The sequence below is a fragment of the Lissotriton helveticus genome, chromosome 2_1 (assembly GCF_964261635.1).
Source record: "Lissotriton helveticus chromosome 2_1, aLisHel1.1, whole genome shotgun sequence".
NCBI classification, from domain to species: domain Eukaryota; kingdom Metazoa; phylum Chordata; class Amphibia; order Caudata; family Salamandridae; genus Lissotriton; species Lissotriton helveticus.
The window spans coordinates 2,128,447,775-2,128,471,505 of record NC_136059.1 but is presented as its reverse complement, the minus strand read 5'-3'; positions in this window follow the sequence as shown (position 1 = coordinate 2,128,471,505).

Genomic DNA, 23,731 nt, shown 5'->3' with positions numbered 1-23,731 from the left:
AAATCACCTAAAAACACATACAATTTGAAAAGGAACGAAGAGTTCAAGTACATCAACGACTACAACCCAGTGATTTTGTCCATGTGGAATGCTAACATGGATATACAATTAGTGGCTGATAACTGTATGGCTGTGGCTCGGTATGTGACATCTTACATCACCAAAAAAGAAAAGACAGAATTGAAGGATATGTGGGAGGACATTTCCCATGAAAAGAGCCTCAGTAAGAAGTTGTACAGTTTCAGTCTGAAGATGTTGTCACATCGAGAAATCAGAGCTTACGAATGTTCTGACCGGTTGTCTTCAGCAAGTCTCTATGCCAAATCCAGGAGTATCGTTTGGGCGAGTCTTGGTCTTGCTGCAACGCGTAATCGAGTTCTGAAACCTGTGCGGGAAATTGAGTATTTGGCGGAAAAGGAGCCAAACAGTACCGATATTTTGAAGACCAACATGTTGGATACATATTATCCAAATAGAAGCAGTCACCTCGAGAATGTTTGTCTGTATGAGGTTCTACAAAATTACATATTCAAGAGGAACATCAAAGAAGATATTGATAAAGGAGTGTATTCTGTATTTGGAAGTGAGGGATGTCTGGTCAAGCAAAGAAAACGCCACTTGGTAAACCATCGAAAATTGAGTGGCGAATCTCCTGAAAGAAAAGAGTTTTTCCATTTAGCACTTTTGCAACTTTTCAAGCCTTGGCGTGCAGAAGAGGAACTGCTTGGAGATTTCCTCTGTTACGAAGACTCTTTCAATGCCGCCAAGGAGACCATAGAATGTCCTGTTTTTCCCAAATATCTAGAAATGTTGAATGCGGAAATCGAGTAGGAAGCAACGATTGCAGCCGAGATTGCTAGAGACAGTTCTCAGGACAGTCAGAGTTCTGTTTCATTGAGTCAGGATCCACTAGGAGGACCAGTTATCGAAAATGAAGCTGCCACTGCCATGATTTAAGTGGAAAGAGCCATGGCACATGCTCAGGAGGATGCGGTTAACTTAGAAGACTTGGAAAGACAACTCAACGTTGAGCAGAGGAAAATATATGACGAAGTTACCAACCAAATTGATCATGGATTAAGTCATGAGAAGAAAGAGTGCTCATGTACGTCGTTGAAGCCTGTACGACTGTACATGAGTGGAGAAGCGGGAACTGGAAAAAGTTTCCTCATTAAAGCAATTTCATGTTATTTGCAGAAAAGGACTGAGTCATCGCTGTCTTGTGTTGTCACAGCTCCAACTGGACTGGCAGCACATAACAGTAAAGGTATTACTTTGCATCGTCTACTGATGCTGCCAGTGGAGCATGATAACAAATTACAATACCACAGGTTATCTGGAGATGCTTGTTGTGAAGTTTCAAGAGTCTTGAGGAAAATGAAACTTCTTATCATTGACGAAGTAAGCATGGTTTCCAATGTCATGCTTGCCTTTGTGCATTTGAGAATGCAAGAAGTTCTCAAAACAGAGTATGATGTGTTATTTGGTGGCAAACACATCATTGTTTTCGGTGATCTTCTGCAGCTGACACCAGTGAAAGGACAACCTGTGTTCAAAATGCTCACGCATGAAGATACCAGGAAGTGCCTAGGGAGCATTGGCAACGTCAATATATGGTTAAACTTCAATTATGCTGAACTGCGTGAAAATATGCGTCAGGCGAAGGATGAAGATTACAAGAATATTCTACAAGATGTTAGAATCGGAAAAGTGACCGAGCATGGGAAAGAAGCTTTACATGCACGATTACTGTCAAATTTGTATCCAGAACAAGACGTTGTGCCTGAGAATATTTTTCAGAAAATTACTGAGAAGAAATCTGGAATATGTTTGATGCCAACTCTTGCAGAATGTGCCATCTTCAACAACACAATGTTGCATTTAGAAAACCAAGAGATTGTGAAACTGGAAGCTATTGACAGAGTAGAGCATTTGGGATCAACAATTATTTTGTCTGAGAATTTGAAATCAAAATTGGATTCATTAGAGAAGACTATATCTAAAACTGCAGGTTTTGAAAAGACTCTGAATGTGTGCTTAAATTGCCGTATAATTTTAAGAAGGAATTTACATGTTGAAAGAGGTCTGGTAAATGGATCAATGGGTAATGTTGTTGATTTTGTGAAATACAGAAATAGAGATGGAATTGAATTTTGAAAAATTAAATTTGATGGCATTGAGGAAGTACAGCTAATTGGTCGTTGCTCTGCTAGGTTTTTGCTTGTAAAAGACTTATATGTTCGCCGTAAGCAGTTTCCTGTTTGCTTGGCATATGCGGTGACAATCCATAAATCGCAAGATTTAAGTGTAGACAGTGCATTGGTGAATATTGGCAGTTCTGTGTTCAAGGAGGGTATGGCATATGTGGCATTGTCACGAGTCAGAACTTTATCGGGATTGTACTTGATTGAGTGTGATGTCACAAACATTTGTGCGGATCTAGATTGTGTTAAGGAATACAATAGGTTAGAAAGAGAGTATGCGCCACATTTGCCTCAGTATCCTTTGTTTGAGAAACGTGTGGTAGGCCGGAAACGAAGAAATGTGACCAATAGTAGGGAGGTTGTAGCAAAAAGACGAAAAGTCGATGAACCTGAAATTATAAGCAGAAAGAAAAAGTATTCTGTTGAAGATGTTGTTGGTTTTCAATTTGAAAATAGTTCTGGTGTCAACTGCTATGCTAATGTAGTGGTTAATGTTGTCTTTTCTCTAGAAACTTTAAAACAACAGATTGTGATCAATTCGGATCAAAGTTTTTGCTGCTTGCTGAATTCTGTGTTAGAGAAATGTAGCACTGATAGAACAAAAATAGAAAGTGTGTCTGAAATTCGAAATCTGTTAGACAAGTGTTCAGGTCAAACACAATTCTCTCAAAATATTCAGCAAGATTGTCAGGAGTTTTTAATGTATATGTTTGATGTATTGCAAGATGAAAGTGTAGATGTAGATCACCTGTTTGGCTTTCTTATCAATGGCAGCATGACTGCGAGAACTGTAGGGTATCAAGTACTACTAGTGTAGACTCAGAAAGATTTATATATTTAACTTTGCCAGACAGTAAATCAGTGTCCTTTAATAAGCTAGTAAAATCAGCCGATCACAACATGGAGTGTAGCCAATGTAAGTCAGCAATGCTGTCCACATTATTTATACGAACATATGGCCAGTATGTCATTTTAATGTTCCGACGATGTAGGCCTGATGGAACAAAATTGACAACTTTAATTAAAATTTTTGTGGGTTCGCAGTTGTCAATATCAGGAAGGACGTTTTTAACTGCAGCAATTATATATCATGACGGTCCTTCAATAACATCAGGACATTACACAGCTTATTTAAAGTCTAGAAACGGCTGGTCATTCTGCAATGATTCTGTTTTAACTTTAAAAAAAAATTTGCCTTTTGACCTTAAAAATTCTTACCTGGTGTTTTTAAAACCAAAATTTTAGGGAAAGAATCTTGGGATCTGCTCTGAGGAATTTCAAGAGGTTCTAATGGCTCCTGCACTATTTGGCCTTGAGGATAAGTGTAGTACAGAGTCAAAAGTTACATGTGGAAATGTGGAACATGAGTGAGCAAGAAGGGTGAGATATTACTAGTACAGGATTGTGCAAGTGATCTTGAACGTTTTCTTTCTGAAAGTTGCGGAAAAAGAAAATGACGGGATTTGCATAGAAGAATTTGAAGAGTTATAAATGGCTCTTACACGATTTGCCTACTGTCCTATAAACAACCAACAAAAATAAGTTGGATGTTTAGGCCTCAGGGCATGAGTTGGCCCACGGGAGGAAAGCATTGTTCCTACCCCCGTGCACCGATGGTGCACGGGGGTAGGAACAATGCTTTCCTTTTGCTAGCAGAGACTAAAACTGCGCAGATTACCCCTCGCCTGCAAAACCTCATGGGGCATGATAACTGCTGAGATAAAGACCATAATAGGTCGATCTTTTCTGCCTCCCGTGGGCCAACTCATGCCCTGAGGCCTAAACATCCAACTTATTTTTGTTGGTTGTTTATAGGACAGTAGGCATTACCTGTTAGAAACTGAGTAAATAACAGTAGGGACTGTTCTTTTGGTCCTGATGAGTAAGCAGTAGGGGACTGCTTACGAAACATGTCGACAAGGTAGTAGCTAATGCTCTACCACACAACCCCTTCTTAATGTTCCCAGCTGGAGAAGTTAATAAATGTTTTTTTCTACTAGCCAGGGAATTTTTAAATCTTTTCCATTTTTTCACTTTTTGCACACTCACTAGTGTTAGGTCCCTACACTTTCACTGACTCCTATACACCTACACATAGCCTCTGTCACATCTTAGTGCTCCCGCGTATTCCGTCTGGTCGTAGCACGCCCCGTCCCGTTATAGGGGCGGGAAGACCCCTATGATGAAGCATGACTCTACTTGGTTTTTTAGAGTGTGAGGGGTATTTTAACAAGCACATTGTGCTCCCATCTTTCCATGTGTAAGAGAGAGCCTAGCACCCTGGTGTAAACGGTAAAAAGTATATATACAAAAAATATCACATATTCACTTTTTTGATAGAATCTCTGTGGTTATAAAAGCTTACTTTGGAGGGTGATTCTATCAGTACCTCTACGCTTCTCCCTTTTGGTTTGAAGTTATGTAAACTGCTGCATGTGTTGATCAGTAGCTATATGAGTAACTATATGGGTTATTGATTGGTTGCCCAAGTATTTGTATGGGAGACTGAGTGTGTGTGTGGGTGGCTGGGAGGTGTATGACTCTGTGCATAGATGTGTGAGCAGTTGATTCACTAGATGTATGGGTTCAAAGGTGCATGTGGAAACAGCTGTATGGGCGGTTGACTGTGTGCATGAGTGTATTGGTGAGTGAATGGATATCTCAGTGCTACATGTCAAAGTAAGTACATATGTAAAACACAGTACATGTGAGAGTTGACATATATAAATAACTATGCATAAGAGCCAGTGAATGTGTGAGTGGCTGTATGGATCATTGTGAACTTGTATCCGGGATTGTATAAGAGAGTAAGTATGTGTTAGTATATGTTTGAATAAGTAAGGTGTGTATAACTGTATAGTTGAGAAAATGGAAGTGTGATTGATTCTTTGCATGACTGAGTAGGTGTGTGTGTAACTTCATGGATGAGTGACAGTCTGTGAGTGTCTGTTTACACTGAGTATATCTAAGGTTATATTAGAGTCTGAAGAGGTTCATCGTATTATCACATGAATGATGTCATCAGTAATGTGATCAGTAATGTCAACTGAGATGTCATCAGTGATGTCATCAGTGATGTCATTTGAGATGTCATCAGTGATGTCATTTGAGATGTCATCAGTGATGTCATCAGTGATGTCACTGACCATGTCATGAATGATGTAATATGTGACATGATCAGCAGTGGATTGCGGGTGCGCGATATATAGTTAGTGCAACCAACTATATATGGAATTTCAATGGTTTTGTGTGAGTAAAAATAGTTTTTTTAAATGCTAATTCCTAACTATATATGGTCTATAACCTATGGTTTTTTCAATGAATATATATATATATATATTACCTACTGGCGGTCGCCAGTAGGTATATATAGTTAGGATTTTTTCTCTATGGGATTTTTGAAAATTCTATGTCTAATAACTTTGGCGTTTGTGGACGGAATTGGCTGAAATTTTCAGGAAAATGGCACATTTTGTTTCTGATCAGCCCTTGAAAATTTGGGGGGGGTTCGTCAAGGGGGGGCCGAGAAAAAAGGGGGGTCCCAAAACGTGTTTTTAACATTGAGTTTTCCATAGGGCGGTTGGCCTCACTTTTAGCCCGAACGGCTGAATGGATTTGCACGAAACTTGGCAAAATTGTAGGGACTGGTAGCCCGATGTGCCTTTTGTAGGTCTCAATATATGTGCTCCAGTGGATTTTGAGAAATTAACGTTTAAAAAAAGATATATATCTGTAACAGCGGACCGGGCAGCGTCCCAGGACGCGTACTTTGCGCGCAACGGAGCTTTGTGAAGCGAAGCTGATTGGTTCTCCGGCGTCTGTCAACATTCCAAACAGTCCGTAGCGGCCGCCATCTTGTCTCTCGGTAGGATCGAGAGACAAGAGGAGGCCAAAGCGAAGGGGCAAATGACCATAAGGGGGAATAGTAGATCCTCGCTGACCCCCTAGGTTTGATGTGGAGGTTTTAAAAGGGCCCCGCGGGGCAAAAAAAAAAAATAATAATAATAATCGAACGGCTGAATGGATTTGCACGAAACTTGGCAAAATTGTAGGGACTGGTAGCCCGATGTGCCTTTGCTAGGTCTCAATATATGTGCTTCAGTGGATTTTGAGAAATTAACGTTCAAAAAAAGATATATATCTGTAACAGCGCACCGCTTCGCGTACTTTTCGCGTTACGGAGCTTTGCGAAGCGAAGCTGATTGGCTCTCCGGTGTCTGTAAACATTCCAAACAGTACGTAGCGGCCGCCATCTTGTCTCTCGGTAGGATCGAGACAAGAGGAGGCCAAGGCGAAGGGGCAAATGACCATAGGGGGGCATAGTAGATCCTCGCTGACCCCCTAGGTTTGATGTGGAGGTTTAAAAAGGGCCCCGCGGGGCAAAAAAAAAAAATAATAATAATAATCGAACGGCTGAATGGATTTGCACGAAACTTGGTAAAATATTAGGGACTGGTAGCCCGATGTGCCTTTGCTAGGTCTCAATATATGTGCTTCAGTGCATTTTGAGAAATTAACGTTCAAAAACAAGATATATATCTGTAACAGCGCTCCGCTTCGCGGAGATAAAATTATATCTGTATTACCTAGCTGTTGCTAACACCAGTTAGCGACGGCTAGTAGGAGATAGCGACCATCTTGGGCCCCACTTTGCATGTGAGTGATATTTATCACTAATGACATGCAAAGTGGGCATGCCAAGATGTTAGCGACTGGAAACAGTCGCTAACATCGCTATCTCCTATTATCAACTTTTGGAAATATTCGAGATAAGCGCGAATATCTCCAAAAAGTAACAGCTGCCCTGAGCAGTTCTTAGCCATGTTATGCAATGGGAGGTGGATAACATGGCTAAGAGCATTAGCTCGGTAATGCATGAATATCGCTGAGTTTTCAGCGATATTAATGCATTGCGGTCGTTTTTTATCGTATTTGCGATAAACCTTGATAATAGCAAGGTTTATCTGCGATAATTTCTGACTGTAAAAAAATCTTTGCAATGCATCGTTAGGGATAAATATCGCTTAACTTTGGTAATATGCCCCAACGTCTGTTAACGTTCGATTCGAAGGAAATCAGGAAGTGTTGAAAAACATTGTCTGCGCCATCTTGTCTTTTTTCAAATGCCACACTTTTGTCGTGCACGGCAGCCATTTTAGATGCCTTGACCAGACCCACTCTGTGCACGCTGTCGATCCTTAGCATGGCTCCCCACCCTCGCAAGCATCTCACCCAGGCAGTGGTCACCCCCGCTCTCTGTCTTATGCATGGGTAATAAACCTCCCCCCATCTGCGCTGCTCTTCCCTGAGAATCACACCCTGTGCCCGCCCGACACCTCCCTTTCGCCCTATTCACTACCACACCCTCTGACACTCCTTTTCCTCTGTGTCCGATTGTCCAGGCCGGTCCTAGGCTATCAGCTAGCCCTGCAGATGTAGTTTATGGCCACAGCTGTAAAGAATCACCCCTCTTCAAAGGAGTTATAGTAGATCAAGGCCCACACTCGATGAGATCCGTCACAGCAGAAGCGTTGCTATTATCTGAAAACCATCCTGTATTGTGATTGGGGAGGGGACCGAGCGTGAAGCGGAAGATTCCAGGGATGACTCTTTGTACATCAAAGTTTTTACAATTATGTGTCACATTAAAAATATATAGCACTCCGACAAAGTAGTAAGATTATAAAACTTTAATAATTTATAAATATATACCAGAAAACAAAAATAGTAATAACATATAAACATTTTTAGGGAAAAACAACGAAGTAGCGGTCGGCTGTGCGAATAGTCCCAATGCAGCACAACGTCCAGATTTCCGGCGTGGGGCGTCGCGGGGGGTGGGTCATCAGTAGCAAACTGTTGTGCGAATAGTTCCAAGGCAGCAGAACGCGCCGAAATCTAGATGACACGAAAGTGATGTCTAGTAAGTTGCCACCCAGCAAATAACGGCGTGGGGCGTCGCGGGGGGTGGGTCATCAGTAGCAAACTGTTGTGCGAATAGTTCCAAGGCAGCAGAACGATGGCACCAAGGTGATGTCCAGTAAGTTGCCGCACTGGTTTTGGTATCCTACAATGCTGCTCCGAATAACGGCGTGGGGCGCCCCGGGGGAGGCGGCGTGAACGGGCCTCTCCAGGCGGAGTGTCATCTGTTGTAGTGGGGCGCCCCTTTACCGTTTCAGTTGCCATTCTGTCCGTTTTTGGTCCACTGTGTCAAAAGCCGCAATTCAGTTGAGTTGCGCCCACTCTTGCGGTGCAGCGATAGGCGGCTGTCACAGGACTCTCAAAATGGCGGCAGGCTCTTTCCTTTTTGGGCCTGGTCCACTGAAATGGCCCTGGGACACCTTGGAAATCGGACGCTTGTCTGCTAGGTCTTGGACCCCATTCTCGAAAGCGTCCCCTCCGCCTTGAGAATTCATCAAAAGTTTTGGGGGCCCCGACTCCTGCAGGCTTCTGGTGGGGAGCGGCTGCCATGATTGCTCGCGGAATGACCACGACGGAGCTACGAGATGGTGGTGCTCTCATGCTGACGCCAGTTTAGTCTGAAACATCCAGAAACAAGGTGGGGCTTTCATCGTTTGGGAAAAAAAAAAAAGTTTTCATCCAATGAAAAGTGTTGTTTTTAGGTCATATGATCAAGCCTTCCATCATTAGGAAACCAAAAGTAAAATGAACCAATGAAAAGTTTTATAAACAAGTCACATGACCTGTTATGCGGCATAGGGTATAAAATGCGGAGAAAATACGTTGGCACGTGAGGCGGCGTCAGTAGCGGACCGATGTGCGAATAGGCCGAAGGCAATACAACGCGCCAAGATCCGGATGGCACCGAGGTGGTGTCCAGCAAGTTGCAGCACTGGTGTGGCCATCCTACAATGCTGAAAGTCGGCGTGGGGCGCCCCGTTGGCCTGTGAGTTTGCGTCAGTAGCGGACCGATGTGCGAATAGGCCGAAGGCAGCACAACGCGCCAAGATCCGGATGGCACCGAGGTGGTGTCTAGTAAGTTGCCGCACTGGTGTGGCCATCCAACAATGCTGAAAGTCGGCGTGGGGCGCCCCGTTGGCCTGTGAGTTTGCGTCAGTAGCGGACCGATGTGCGAATAGGCCGAAGGCAGCACAACGCGCCAAGATCCGGATGGCACCGAGGTGGTGTCTAGTAAGTTGTCGCACTTCTGTGGCCATCCTACAATGTTGAAAGTCGGCGTGGGGCGCCCCGTTGGCCTGTGAGATGGCGTCAGTAGCGGACCGATGTGCGAATGGGGCCAAAGGCAGCGCAACAATATTTTCTGACTGACACCACAAGGCGCTGAGATGCCAAGATCCGGATGGCACCGAGGTGATGTCTAAGTTGCGGACTGATGTGCGAATGGGGCCAAAGGCAGCGTAACAATATTTTTTGTATGGAAGATACCACTAGGCGTTGAGATGCCAAGATTCGGATGGCACCGAGGTGATGTCTAGCAAGTTGCTGTACTGGTGTGGTCATCCTACAATGCTGAAACTCGGCGTGGGTCGCCCCATTAGCCTGTGAGATGGCATCAGTAGCGGACCGATGTGCGAATAGGCCGAAGGCAGCACAACGCGCCAAGATCCGGATGTCACCGTGGTGGTTTCATAGTTGAGAGGCACTTCATCTGCAGTGGGGCGCCGAGATCCGGATGGCACCGAGGTGATGTCTAGCAAGTTGCTGTACTGGTGTGGTCATTCTACAATGCTGAAAGTCGGCGTGGGGTGCCCCATTAGCCTGTGAGATGGCGTCAGTAGCGGACTGATGTGCGAATGGGGCCAAAGGCAGCGCAACAATATTTTCTGAAGAGAAGACACCAAAAGGTGCTGAGATTCCAAGATCCGGATGGCACCGAGGTGGTGTCTAGCAAGCTATGCAGTTGAGTTGTGTGCGCACTTGCGGCGAATAGGTCGAAGGCAGCATAACAATGTTTTTTGAATAGAAGACACCACAAGGCGTTGAGATTCGGTTACCACCGAGGTGATGTCTAGCAAGTTGCCGCACTGGTGTGGCCATCCTACAATACTGCTCCGAATAACGGCGTGGGGTGCCGGAAGGGGGGGGGAGCCGGCGTGAATGGGCCTTCCTAGGTGGAGGCTCATCTGCTGTAGTAGGGGGCCCCTTTACCGTTTCAGTTGCCATTCAGCTGAGTTTCGGCTGCTCTTGATGCTACAGCGACAGGCGGCTGCAAGAGGACTCTCAAAATGGCGGCCTGTTCTTTGGATTTGGGCCTGGTCCACTAAAATGGCCCTGGGACACCTTAGAACTCGGACGCTCGATTTTTTTTTCCTTTCCTGTACATGCAAAAAAAGGTAAATGCCCGGTACGTTACACGCTTCATCTGCCACGATGAACTCTCCAGAGGAACCGAAAAAAAATATAGTTGTGGTAACTATACCATGCATCGTCATATGGAGAGGTGGCACCAATTAATTATAGTGCTGCATAAAAGAGAGATTTGGAGGAGAACCCCTGACCTGCTAGTACATTCATCAAAGAAGTGGCACTGAGAGCTTCAGAGGCAAGGGAAACGGTCCCAAATATTTAGAAGAACTTTGGAAAGATTAAAATGACATGTTTAGATTGTGGCAAATTAATTTCATGTGGACAGATGAGTGTTACTCTAATAAATACAGCATATAAACATCATCATAGTCGATGGTTGGTAGAGACATTTTGACTATATCCTGGACCTGCCCGTCCTCGCCCAAAATGGCGCCGGAATAAATGGGACTCGTAACTCCTTGTTGTGTACTGGTTGCAGAACCTTGAAATCACGAGATACGTATGCAGTTTTGAAGCACATGGCGGGCGGGGACGAGAATTGATTGACTATTTCGACATCCCTATTGATATTAAGTTCTGATGTGTTATTGATTACTGTACTGTTGAAAGTTCGAATTAACGTCACCCATGGTACTTGCCCGCAAATGTATATCTAGATAATTTTATTGTAACTGGCCCTGTCGTATTTTAATTATAAAATGTACGTCCACCGATTCCGTAACTGTTAGACACCTTAGTTCTTGCAACCTAATGGCCCGCCCGTTACGTTCCTCTACAGTGTAAATGTCTATTCATCATATACGATTACAGTTTGCTCTGTGGCAGGCCCACGTGGTTATAGGCTCGTATTTGTATAATGAAATTTTCACAATAAAGGTTTTTAAAAGAAAACATGGTAGTAGTATATACATTGGTAAAGTTTTTAATAATAGTGACTGTTTTAGAATCATTAAAAGGCAAGTGAAATAAAGCAGACCAATTACATGAAGGGTAAAAGGTATAATACGAAGGAACGCAGTAAAGATAAATGGTCAAGGGCTGTTGTGTTTTCTATTCCTGCAACATAAAGTGATCGATAAGAATCTCATATTCAGGCGTATCGGCGACTAAGACAGCAGGTCGACCCTCTTTTGCTCAACGGCTCCGTCATGGGACGAAGAAACGCTCTTTTTCTCGAAAAAAGAATATATTTTACTTGCAGGACAGTTGTAAAATTTCCGGGAAAGTACATTAGCCTGGAACATTATAACATATATTTAAGAAAAAATAATGTTCGCAAGTAATGAAAAGCGTAATTTTTAGGTCATATGACCAAGCCTTTCATCATTACAATAAGAAAAGTAAAATGAACCAATGAAAAGTTTTATTAACAAGTCACATGACTTGTTATGCTTACGTTACGCGCTGCGCGCCCCGGATGACTTCCGGATGCGCTAACGCGGCGCGTCATATGACGCATTACGCGACAACGCAGGTCCAGAATATAGTCAAAATGTCTCCACCAACCAGCGGTCGGAACACAACCCCTTTCAGCAGGCTAAATAGTTCTGTTAAATGACAACAGAAGGGACAGGCAACAAGAACCATCAGTCAAAGAGGGGAGGGCTAGTTCTTCTCTACCGGGTTACATTGGGGCGCTACCGGAACTGATTGAATTGGTAGTCTACAGTGTTTCTGGATGTTTCAGACTGAAGCTGGGGTTAGCATGAGAGCAGCACCATTTCGTAGCTCCGTCGTGGTCATTCCGCAACCAATCATGGCAGCCGTTCTTTATCGTTATTTTGGGCGGGGTGGGTGGCGGAGCCGAGCTGTTTTGCAGCCATCATTGTGTGGAGTTCAGTTCATCTCACTAGTTTTGTATTTGTCATGAGGGGTTGTTCCTAATGTTTCTATTTTAGCGAGGTCAAAAAGAGATCCCATTAGTGGCCTACTGATTTTGCTCGATTCCTTTTCTTTTTTTTTACACGATTTTTCGTTATCTGCAAAGACTAAACAGAGTATTGCGACTCTGTGTTTGTTTGTAAATAGAGAATGAACCAAAGAGAACTAATTCTAAAACAGTAAATACTTGGATAACAATCAATCAAATGGAGAGAGAAGCAGGCACGACGGATTACAACGGGGGCAAAGACCTGCGTTAACTACCTTTCACTATCTGCAAAGAGAGAGTACTCCTAATAGAAATGAGGGGGGGGGCACCATTCAAAGCAGATCAGTGTGCATAAACACGAAAATGTTTTCACTTACCACGTACTTGACATTCGACAGCTTATGATATTTGCTATTAAAAAACCATTGAAATTCACTGAAAAAACCATAGGTTATAGACCATATATAGTTAGGAATTAGCATTTACAAAACCTTGAAAATTCACTGAAAAAACCATAGGTTATAGACCATATATAGTTAGGAATTAGCATTTAAAAAACCTTATTTTACTCACACAAAACCATTGAAATTCCATATATAGTTAGTTGCACTAACTATATATTGCGCACCCGCAATCCACTGCTGATCATGTCACATATTACATCATTCATGACATGGTCAGTGACATCACTGATGACATCACTGATGACATCTCAAATGACATCACTGATGACATCACTGATGACATCTCATTTGACATCATTCTTGTGCTAATACGATAAACCTCTTCAGACTCTAATATAACCTTAGATACACTCAGTGTATACAGACACTCACACACTGCCACTCATCCATGGAGTTACTCACACACCCAGTCAGTCATGCAAAGAAACAATCTCACCTCCATTTCTTCAACTATACAGTTAAACACACCTTACTTATTGAAACATATACTAACACATATTTACTCTCTTATACAATCCCTGATACAAGTTCACAATGATCGATACAACCACTCACTCATTCAGTGGCTCTCATGCACAGTTATTTATATATGCCAACTCTCACATGTACTGTGTTTTACATATGTACTTACTATGACATGTAGCATTGAGATATCCATTCACTCATCAATACACTCATGCACACAGTCAACTGCCCATGTAGCTGTTTCCACATGCACTCTTGAACTCATACACCTAGTGAATAAACTGCTCACACATCTATGCATAGAGTCACACACCTTCCAGCCACCCCCACACAAACTCAATCTCCCATAGAAATACTTGGGCAACCAATTAATAACACATATAGCCTCTCGTATAGCTAATGATGAACACATGCAGCAGTTTAAAGAACAACAGACATAATGATGCACAAATTAAGACAGTTTAGTTACTAACCCATGCATTCAGTGAGACACATTTAATCACTCACTCATACAGTCAGTCACGCACCTACTAAATCCTTCATCCAGACACTTATACATCCACTCATTCTTCAATATGTAAGACATATTTTAACTTTACAGAAACATACAGTCACTGGATGTTGTCATCAGTGATGTCATCAGTGATGTCATTTGAGATGTCATCAGTGATGTCATCAGTGATGTCACTGACCATGTCATGAATGATGTAATATGTGACATGATCAGCAGTGGATTGCGGGTGCGCAATATATAGTTAGTGCAACTAACTATATATGGAATTTCAATGGTTTTGTGTGAGTAAAATAAGGTTTTTTAAATGCTAATTCCTAACTATATATGGTCTATAACCTATGGTTTTTTCAGTGAATTTTCAAGGTTTTGTAAATGCTAATTCCTAACTATATATGGTCTATAACCTATGGTTTTTTCAGTGAATATATATATATATATACATTATATGATGAATTGTTTGTTTACTATGTTTAAAATGCATGTCCATTATACTTTGTTTGTTGCCTATGTCACATTGCTGTTTAAAAATGCTTTTTTGTAGTATGCTTGCATGGTTTTAATTAACCGGATAAAGTGATTTTGACAGACTGGCACTTTAGGTTATTAGAGGACCATCAGTATTTTCACTGAATCGGGGAGGTGGGGTTTTTGCAATTGCCAACAGTAAAAGGGAAGCAATATTGTTGTGCTATGTGCGTTTTCCAGCTTTGCTATTTAGTGTTGCTACCGCCACTCGCAAATTCAAAAAGATGGTGAGGTCAATCATCATTACAGCTTCTACTGATTGAGATGATCACTAGAAGGCAAATGTTGAGATTGGCTAGAAAAAGCACTGGGATTTCATTTAAATAGGCTGCAGTGGCAGTGTCTCATGGCCCTCTAGCTTTTTATGCTTCAGTTGGTGGGAGAGAGTATCCATTCAGCATTTGATGGTCGGCCTCTGTCAGTGTCACAAATATGCAAGAAATTGTGAACAGACTGGCATATTGGCTCACATTGCCGGTGTTTCTCTCGCATGATATTCTCGCTGGGAGCAAGAAATACTAAGAAGAAAATGGACATGAAAGTCATGAAGGCACTTAACCATGCAAAAGAGTTTACCCCAAGGGCACAACACCCAGGTATTCTATAGGCTGCTGTCTGTGCAGTACTATAAATGCAGTCAGGAGTGCATACAGTCTTTTTTCCCTCTATATGACCACATGATCCTGAACACTATCCATTGAAGAAGGTCGAATGAAGGAGGCTACAAAAAGCCAAATTGAATCTCATTTTAAATTGTGAATTCGCATTAATTTCACAGTTACTAAGAACTGTTTCCCAGACCACGTCTGCTCCTAAAGTCAACTTTGTTGTAATTGTACAAATCCCGGTTCTGAGAATGATCTCCTGAGACTTTTTCCCACAGAAGAAATTTCAGGCTGGGGAAAAGCTGTAAGTGCGGTAGAAATTAGGGGGTATATTTCCAAGCCCCTACTGCTACCAGAACATCACTTTTGTGGACTTTGCGGTGACAATACGGCTTTGTCCTATTTACAAGGCAGTGTTAAGGCACTTAGGGCCGGATGTAGGAGCCTTAATACCGGTCGGTAACGGCCGAATTCGGCCGTTACCGACCGGTATTAGGGTTTTCTGATGTAGGGGGCCTATATTTTACAGATTCTGTAAATTTACCGAATCGGTAAATTTACAGAATCGGTTAAAATACCGAATCGGTAAATCCATATGTAGCTGACACTCCTAAGAGTACCACAGGCCCTTAAGAGTCGGTATTTTACCAGCCAATCCTATTGGGTGGTAAAATACCGAATTCATGTGTGCATGCACATCATGTCACACATGCCTGTACTTGGGGTGCTAGAGGGTGTCAAAGTGACACCCCCTGCACCCTTGCAGGATTCGGTATTTACCGATTCGGTAAATACCGAATCGGTATTGCCCATTGATTCCTATGGGCTTCAAGGCCCATAGGAATCAATGGGAAATACCGAATCGCTATTTACCGATTCGGTAAATACCGAATGTTACAGATTCGGTAATTCAAAATAAAAAATTACCTACATCTCCCTCCTTCTAATTTACCGATTCATAAATACCGAATCGGTAAAATTCGGTATTTATGAGTCAGGAAATTAGAGTTACCTACATCTAGCCCCAAATGTGGCTTAACGCTGCCTTGTAAATAAGGAACCTTTTCACGCTATACTTATCATGATTGGGGTGGGCAATGGGTCTTGCGGTGGGCTTTCAGCGCAACACCCATTGATTTTGGCGTGCCCCATAGTTACAATAGTGGTGTAAATATGGGGCAGTGCCAAAATTAAGACCAGGGTCTAGGACCTGGTCTTAACAGGGTGCAGCAAGGAGAAATGCTTTATTTCTCCTCGTTTTTGCAGTTTTTATGTGTGCTGCATTGTGCAGTACACGTAAAACAGCAAAACTCCATGAATGATTGTTTATGTGCAGGAAAGTGTCCATTCCTGTACATGAACAATCATTTTAAAAATGACAAGTTGCAACTTCTATGTGTGTGCACAAAGCAGCACACATAGAAGTGGAGAAGTGTGGCTCACTGGTTAGAGGAGGCAGACCTGGAAGCAGAGGTCAGCCCGGGACCAGGGTTCAATTCCCGGCTCGGCGGGATCTTGAGTCCTAAATTGTCCATGGACTCGACAATTCTCGCTCCGGTGCCTACTCGATTCACGGGTTCACACTCTGCGACTCTGGGCAATAGCTTGCATAATCTCCACAACGGCCCCTCGCGGCGGGATGCCTGGCTTTCACCTTGCGGATACCCTGCCGGGGTTATCTCACAGGGGAATACCAGGACGGGTTCCCTAAGCCGGCGCTTAGAAACCGCTCGGTGATTTGTGCTATATAAATTCCTGTACATTTACATTTACATTTAGAAGTTACAAATCATCCTTTCAGATTGTTTAAGTGCAAAAGGGACAGCTTCCTGCACATAAACGATCATTCCCGACAACACAGCCACCCTTGCACTAGGGCAGCTAGATTTAGCGCCAGAGCAGGAGGAAGCGCAGGGCTGCAAAGTATTGTTGTAAATACAGTGCAGCCCTGCATTTCAGAAGTGGCGGACCGTGGCGTTAAGCCAAGAAGGCTACGCCACGCTCCGTCACTTCTTTGTAAATCTGCCCCCTGGCGTTTATGGTTAGAAATTGGAGTTGAGTAAAGGAGAGTCCCAGAAGTTGTCCAGGCAAAGTGTAATAACCAGAAAGAAATTGAAAATTCTGATTTTTTGCACACATACTGACTGCATGGTTATTCACACCCTGGGAACAACTGTGAATGCTATACAACAAAAGGTTGGAGTAAGTATTTTTCCAGATTGGGAATAACCCCTTATTTTATGGCATACTAACAGTGGTTTGTCTTCAAGGAAAGTATTTCCTCTGTAGAATAAGAAAATTAAAAAAAAGAAGTGTGTTGTGCTGATGCACAAATCCACCATACTTCCATCTGTAGCTTGGCCATTCTGCAGGAGTGTTCATTTTGGAAATCCCGACATGTATATCTGCAGGACAACTCATGCAGTTTTCACTTAATTAGAGAAAGTTAGAAATCTATTCAAAATGTTGATGTAAACATATGAGAACTAGGCTTTCACCTTTTTTCAAAACCTTTGCGAACTGGTGTGATATTTTATGTTACAGAGCCTTCAGGACATGGGGTTCTGTAAACTGGTGATGTTCTGTTACCATGTGCTAATGTGCTACTCTTTAACCTACACATTATCACTTGAATGTAAGGCAATTATTCTGAGAGGGCAGTTGGTGAAGCTAGTTTTGAGCTGCTTCACTCACTGGCTGAGGATGGGGTCTCTGTTACTTGAAACTTGAATAAGGAACTTCACACTGTTCCCAGAAGTTGCTGTGGCTGATTTTCGCAACTTAATATTGGCGATGAGTGACATGTTCACAGCTGACATCTTTCAACTTGGTTATTGGAAAACATATTTAAAGGAGGAATAGAACAGGAGACCTCAAGGCACTGTCTGGAAGGCGTGGGGATGAAGATATACCATGTTTCACCTGTGAAAGTGAACATTGTAGTAAAGTACGCTTTTATAACTTATGCAACCATTTCCACCTCAAATGTGTCCCCATGCCACATGCATTCGTGTGTGCAGAAGGGCGTGCATTCCTTACCTCATTGATCGATCAGTGGTACCGTTACCTTTAACGTGAGCCCCTTGACGATATTTGAATGGTGAGCTCTGACGTGGGCTCTCCCGCGACGTCTGAACAGGGCCGGACTGGGAACCAAAACCGGCCCTGGCAAAGTGCTCGGCCGGCCCACCCAGGGTGTGTGGGGGTGCAACCGCGCTCTTTGCCGGGTCCGGTTTTCAGCCGATTTTGTTACAGGGCCGATTTCGCAGCTATGCTGCAAAAACGGCCCTGTAACAAAAACGGCCCTGTAACAAAAACGGCCCCAGGGGCCCAAAACCGGCCCCCCTCCTTGCGGCGCACCGGGGGATTGCCCGGTGCCCGCAATGGCCAGTCCGGGCCTGCGTCTGAATATGTGGCTGGGCCTGGTTTAGCATACCTGCGTCATAGCGCAATCTGTGCATGCCGATTTGCGTCGATGCCAGGAGGCCATATGGGGTCGGGCTGAGGGTCTTGTGAACTGCTTTCGGATCATTAGTTTCATTGATAGGCACACCTTTCTATATTTCAAAGCTGCCTGCAACTCCTCACAGCATTTTGCGAGAGTATCACAGCAGTGTAGAAGTTATCAAGTTTCTCATATACTATTTCAGCTCAATGCGTGTCTCTTTGACAGTGACATACTCTCTATTTCAGTACAACGCATGTGTTGGTGACACGCACACCATTTCAACGCAAAACAACGCATAAATAACGGTCACAAACATTTCAAAGTGACATTGTTTTCCCGCTTTTACCAGATTATTTTTAGTAGATTGTTTTAAGACTAAAAAGGGGCAGTCAGGTCATTCTTGGGAAAGGTTTTGAAATCTCTTTGTTGGCATACTGTAGTAAAGAAGATTATGACATGGCAGGTTGTAAGTCATTAAAGATTTAGGGGCAGATTTATGAAGGCCTTACGCCGCCGGTGCGTCACTTTTTCCCATGTTAAAAATGACGCACCGGCGGCGCAAGGCCTTCATAAATTTTCCCCTTATTGTATTACGAAGATCCCACAGACAGCACGGGATGTGCGTGCAAGCACTGCACTAGCGGTAGGCAACTGTAAATAAACTGTCACCGAACGGGTGACCAACTGACAGCCAGCACAGGGCTCGCGCTCTGAGGGGTGTGTGACAAAACGGCACACATAGGGTCCACGCGCCAAGGACGTGCGTGGATAGATCACTACATATATCTCTTTTCCTAAGGGAAAGGAACAGGGGAAAGGGACAGGACCAGGGTGGGAAAGGGGGGAATAATAAACATACTGATAACACTGGAGTCACAGGAACTCACGGATACATTTACCTGTACCTTATTGGAACTCTGATGGCTCTGCAACATCTCCTGGGGATGACCAGAGGGTCATCTACACCATCCAACACATTTTGTTTATGAACAGAAGACTGCTGAGGGCCCATATCAGACCCACAGCCAAAACTCTTACCACACACATTATCAGCTATTACAATTTTGTTGACGTTCCACCAATTTTGCTTATTTACCCTTACAGCACTGCCACATATTTTATCAATGCAAACAGGTTCGCTGAACTTGGAGTCTCCTTTTCTGACATACTCTTGTTTCCTTATTCTCACCATATCACCCACCTCGAATTTCCGGTTGGAGACATGTTTTCTAGAGTCAAAGTATATCTTCTGTTTGGCTTGAGCTTCCCTGCTATTGTACCTAACTATGTTGTCTAGTTCTAGTGGGGAAATTCTACGCTTGAACCACTTGGACATGGGTAATGTTCAAAAGCTTGGAGACGGATACCCATGGCGACTCCACCTTACTTGGACTCGCACAACAGCAGGTCCAATACGCGATCCTCAAGGAAGTCACACAACTCGCAGAATGGGACATTGAAGTCACTGTACCCAGGGTGTCAAAATATCCACATATTCTCACGCCTAACTATGGCCACCAAGAACCTACCTCAGTTCTCAAAGGAACCTGGCCTATAAGCCTAGACGGGGGACTGAAAAGAGGGGGGAGGCCAAGAACTCCGCTAAAAATTAACATCATGCATAAAGACACGCAGCGGAGAGTGCAGCGGCTTCAGCAAGGCCCGGATTATCCGGAGGACACACGGACACAGGGTCCCTAACCAAATACACACACAAGACAACAGTGTATACTCACATCCATCCAGGGGCAAAGACCATAAGCTCACCCTCATTTCATGGAATGTAGCAGGGTTAAGCAACATTTCAGGAGACGCAGCCTCACTTGAATACCTCGCACAGGGAGACATAATGTGCTTTCAGGACACCTGGGCGAGGTCAACCACTCCAATTGGAGGCTTTTATGAACACTTTAAAGCAGCTATCAAAAGAACCATCTTTGGACGCCCGTCAGGGGGCCTTTCCATCTTTGTAAGCCACGCCTGCAAAATTAAGATCACAGAATTAAAAGTGGTGTCACCCGATCTTCAAGCTATCACAATAGAGGGGTTGAAAATGGGTAAAAAGCCCCATCCCCTCTTACTAATTAATTGTTACATCAATCCAACTAAATATCAATCGCAACAGGCCATGGAAGCATTTATTACCATGTTGGAAGATCTACTCATAAGCTTAGAGCATCATGATGGGATAATAGCAGGCGATTTCAACACTAGAGGCTTGGGTCAGCTCCCAGCTGGGCCCTCAAGCAAGAAGTCAGCCCCACTGACCGAATTTCTCACAAACTTCAACCTGCAATCTACTCACGGGTCACAAAAAATGCGCCATCTTTTCTGGACTGCCAAACCGACTTTCAGGAATAAATCCACCATTGACTATATCTTTACTAATGAAGGGCTGGCCTACAATCTCTGCAACTTCACTGTGGACGATAGAGAGGAAAGCGACCACAGGCCCCTCCGCGCAACATTCAACCTAGTGCGGGAGCAGGTGGAAGCTCAGCAAGTAATCGGAGCAACCTTAGGCGAAGAACACCTTCAGGTCTTCAAAAGAATAAAATGGTCGACCAACCTCAGCCACAGTCTGTCACAATTTGTAGCCAGCAGGGAGGCAGATCTAAAGTCACAAGACATTAAGAACATCAAACACTTCTGGGAAACACTGATCATGGACTTACTGAAGAGCTTGGGCAATTCCAAACAACCAAGAAATCTTCAAACTAACACCTGACCAAGACGCAAAACATCACGGAGTTTGACACAAATCAAGAAAGCGCTTAATAAGGCAATCAAGGAAAAAAAGAAAGGCTTTCACCCACCAGCGAAGACCCCAATCTCCGCCTTGCGAGCAAAATACAAAAAGAAAGCCTGGGAGCTGAAAAGGCAGTGGTCAGAAAATAACTGGATCAAAGTGTTTTCCCCCTAATGAAAGAAAAGGACAACAGCAAGCTATGGCGTTTTATTAATAGCCTGACCCCCAGAGGCGACTTTAAGGAACACAGTGTTGCAGGGGCCGTGTGGGAAGAATACGCAAAGAGGTTGTAGACCAGCGGGGTAAATCAGACCATCCCTGGCAGCTCAGACGGGTCCAAGGAGGCTGCAGTGACTCGTAAAACTCAAGGTACGTCGAAAGACTTATCAGGGCCCAGCCAATCTGTAAAGTACACAGAGGAGGAGATCTTAAAGCTCATTAGGGCTACAAGAACAGATGGGGCTCCCGGCCCAAACGGTATTCCTGCCCAGGTCTTTAAAACTGCCCCCGCCTTTTTTGCTACCATACTCACCCCGCTTTTCAATCATTCATTTGCCTCTGCAATCCTGCCAACATCCTGGAAAGGCTCGGTCCTATTTTCTATACACAAGAAAGGTGACCACTCGAATCCGGCGAACTACAGGCTCATAGCGCTTCTTGATATAGAAGCCAAGGTATATGCCCGCCTATTATTAAGGGACCTGGAGGCTTGGGTAGATAAGAACGGCATTCTCCCACCCTCCCAGACTGGCTTCAGGGCCAATAGCTCCACCTTGGACAATATCATAGCGCTTTCTTACCTTGCGAAGCAAGCCAACATGAGGAATAAGTTGCCCCTGTTTTGTTGCTTCATAGATTATTCCACCGCCTTCGACAGAGTAAATAGGAGTCGGCTATGGGCAAAACTGGGGAACTGGGGGCTCCCCCAGATTCTGCTTAAAGCCATAAAAGCTCTCTACAAGGGGACATGGGTCCAGGTGAAACTAAGTCCAACAATTACAACAGCAAGAATCGACACCAACTCTGGATTTAAGCAGGGGTGTGTCCTGGCCCCCTTACTTTTCAACTTGTACACAGCAGACATGGGGCAAGCTTTGAAAGACGCGAACTTAGTACCTCCAAGATTGGGGAAGTTGGCCCTGGGTACCCTTCAGTACGCAGATGACAGGGTGGTCATGGACCACACTAGGGTGGGGCTCCAAAGAGCCTTAAACAGTCTGGCAACATACAATAAGGAAAACAGCCTACAGATTAACGAGAGCAAGACAAAGATAGTAATCTTCGGCAAATACCGCCACAAAAAACGAGCAACATGGTCCTTGGGGGAGCACCGAATCAGCACAGCCCCTTCCTACAATTACCTGGGCGTCTGGGTGTCAAAGAAGGCCACAGCAGTCAAACATCTAAAGGAGTTAAAACCTAGAATTGATAAAATAATTCTGTCCCTAAGAAGTCTAAGCCATCGACTAGCCAGCCCCACAGCAGAACCAATGTTGACCGTACTTAGGGCGAAACTGATCCCCTCTATTACGTACGGCCACATTGCCTACCCAGGTGCTTTCGCGAAAAAGATCAACGCGGCCCAGGTAAAAGCGTATAAACTCGTCCTACAAGCACCAAAACTGGAAAGGAATACCAGGCTAAGGCTGGAAATAGGCTTGAAACGCCCAGAGCTGATACTACAGGGGACTTGCTAAAATATTACATCAGAGTGCTGAAAGCGCCCGAAAACAACCTTAAACACTTGATAAAAATAATTTTTGGACAAGCGGGCTCCCCATGGCATACCATGGTGGAAAAAGGTATTGCCTCACTGAAAATCGAGGGCAAGAGCTTATCCCTCCCTGAAATCCCCTATTCAGCCTGGGCCCAAGCCGTAAAGCGCCAAGTCCAGATTATCTCATTTGAGCTTGACTGCTCTTCACTACGGCACAACTCATCAACCCTGGCCCTGGATAAGTCTTACATCCCAGGCAAACCTCAACTGTACTTGCAAGACTCGCTATCAATTCAAGCGAGGAAGAAAATTCTGTACCTACGCCTTCTGGCCCTCAGGATTGTGGACTTTAACCCAAAATGGGCACGTACGGACGGTGCCATCGCCTGCCGGCTATGCAACTACCGCAGAGAATCCTGGTTGCATCTCTTGTGCTGCTGTACCAAGCTGAACAGCGATCGACATCGTCTGCTCCGCCCGGCCCTACGGACCCTAGGCTACAGAACCTGTAGAGAGGCCTCGGATTGGTGCTTTTCGGTAACTACAACCTGCCTACTAACCAGGGTTGGCAAGTTCATCCACCAAGTCAGAATGGCACTTGAGCACCACCAAAAGGACACAGCCCTCAACGGTCCTGATATAGTGCAAGGTATACATTCTGGAACCCCAATCACACTTGCAGATGGTTAATTTAGCATGTAAAGTAAGTGCGATCACAGGACCTAAAAACCAAAGCAGGGCTGGCCCAGGGCCCCACGAAGAACACTCCGACAGCCAGCTGGAATTTTATAGAGAACAACCATGCTGAACTACCACAAAAGCTTTAAATTCACGAAGATGGAAAGATAAGGACTAAAAATAAAAAATAAAAATAAAAAAAA